Here is a 2,358-nt window from a genome sequence, read left to right on the forward strand (position 1 = left end):
AAAATCGATTCCGAATTAGATATGTATCCCATGAAACCAAACTATAACTGCTCGAAAGCCAAATGTTGATAGGTGGTATCATGGTACAATAAAAAGAAGGTAGGTCAACTTTGAAAAAATTGCAAGTATAGAGGTCTACCTGTTTGGCTTTTAATGTCAGAATTAGTATCAAAACAATAAAAAATCAAACAACTTGTTGCATTTATTTTGAATAAATAATTGAAAAACGCGATAACTGAATGAAAGGTCAACATTTCTTTTCAAAATCATTTACTATATATCTCTAAAGATTTATTTCGCTACAAAAATTCTAGATTTTGTCGATGCATACGTTGAAATAAACATTTTGAAAACATCCGAATTTGAATGTTTTCTGAACAATTTTTTGTTTATTGAAAAGAAAACACATACATAAACAAATAAAGATGACATATTAAGCCAAGAAAATAAAAAAAATTAAATCATATGGTATCATAGCCCTACCTTGATATCATTGTACCATGGGTGTTAGAATCTGTTTTAAACTCTAAATTTCGAATATGGAACTATTTCCATTAAAAAAATATGGCTCAAATCTAAAAAATACCGAATATTGGGTGGTACCGCTATATGGGGGGCTATACGAAAATGTGGAGCTATGTTTCCTGCATTTGGTCCTCGACATTTTAAGGCAATAATAAGTACTTGTGCCAAAATTCATCCACTTCCACTTTGACAAATCGACAAGTGCGAATGAAGAAAAAAGTTCCATTGCTAAGAAAAATTTGATATTGCATCTCCCTTGTTGGTGGCCTAATCTTGCCGTCTCAACAGCGTATCCGCGTTGATATTTTCGTTTTCCAAATTTGGATTCATCTATTTTCACAACGATGACAGAGCCGCCTATCTGTAAATGCGTGTATAATGAACTAAAGACAACATTTCCCGACAGAAGTTCCTTGGATCTCTTGTGTTATGTCGTCTGGAACGAGTCCCCGCCATAAAAAAGAGAATTATTTGCAAATCGACAGATGCGAAGTATAAAAAAAATTAGATATAGCTCCCATATATATCTTCATCCGATTTCGGGTTAATTGTGCACTAAATGGCAAAACTTAGTCCAAATGGCCGCAATTTTAGCATATCCGACCGAATTCAGTCTAGAAGCAGGTACATCAAATTTGCATAAAATCAGTTTGGACATAGCTTTAGCTCTCATATATATGTTTCATCCGATTTGGTCTTTATGTCCCTCACATTCGTAATCTGCATTCGACAACAATGATATTTGGTATCTTATTGAGCTCGGAAATACATTTGCCAAATATTGAGATCGGCTAAGATTTGGATATAGCTCCCATATATATCCTTTATCCGATTTCAGGTTTTTTTTTTGTGCAAATAATGGCTAATATCAGACTGAATGCAGTGAATTTCGGAATGTTATTTGGTATAAAAGATAAAAAGGTCTTCGTCAAATTTAATGGAAATCGATTAATACATTAGTTTCCTCTGAAACCAAATTATAACTGCTCTAAAGCCAAATGTTGATAGGTGGTATGATCTACTTCATAATAAATTCTTTTGTTATGGGAGCTCTACTAAATATGCATAGTGGATTAGGGTATCATATAGTCGGCCCCTCTCGACTTTTTACCTTTTCTTGTTGGTTTTAAATAACTTTAAATGCAAATATGTTAATTTTTTGGGCGCTATCGCTTATCATCATACCAGTTGACTGTGGATCTGAAAAGATACTTAGATTTATTTCCTTTAAAGAAACTTTTTATATAATCAAGGCTGTGATAGAAACCAATTTTGTCACTATTGGTTTTAAAAACGACAAGAAAAAATGATTTGGTGTCATAAAAATCAATCGGCCCAATTACGGTTGTCGTTACTATAGTCGTCGTCGACTTTATGTACAAGTCGCCCTCGCCGTCGCTTCGATTCAAAAATGGTATCATGGTAAGCCATAGAAGCGACATCGACAGTTTAAAATAAAAGTTGGCAACAATTAAAAAAAAACGTTGGCAACACTCCCTTGTTATTGACAAAAAAAGATAATTTTTTTTTGTATTTTGAATTATAATTTCGACTCTTTCGGAAAAATAAAAATATAGTGAAAAAATGAAGATTATAAATGCGTTACATATCTTAAGTTCAAGTGAGGATGAAGAGAAGAATGTATTAGTAGTGCAGCGGCTAGTGTTAAGGCAGCCAACAAACATATTTGCATTGCCTGGCTCTTGATTGTGTTGTTCCAAAAGTTTATGCCGCTCTTTCAAGAATTAAATAGTTTCTACTTTCCTTGATGACTTTTTATCATTGTTTTTTCTGGGCGATCGAGAAGCTTCAATATTAGGTTACATCAGTCTC

The sequence above is a fragment of the Musca domestica genome, unplaced genomic scaffold (assembly GCF_030504385.1).
Source record: "Musca domestica strain aabys unplaced genomic scaffold, Musca_domestica.polishedcontigs.V.1.1 24, whole genome shotgun sequence".
Taxonomy (NCBI): domain Eukaryota; kingdom Metazoa; phylum Arthropoda; class Insecta; order Diptera; family Muscidae; genus Musca; species Musca domestica.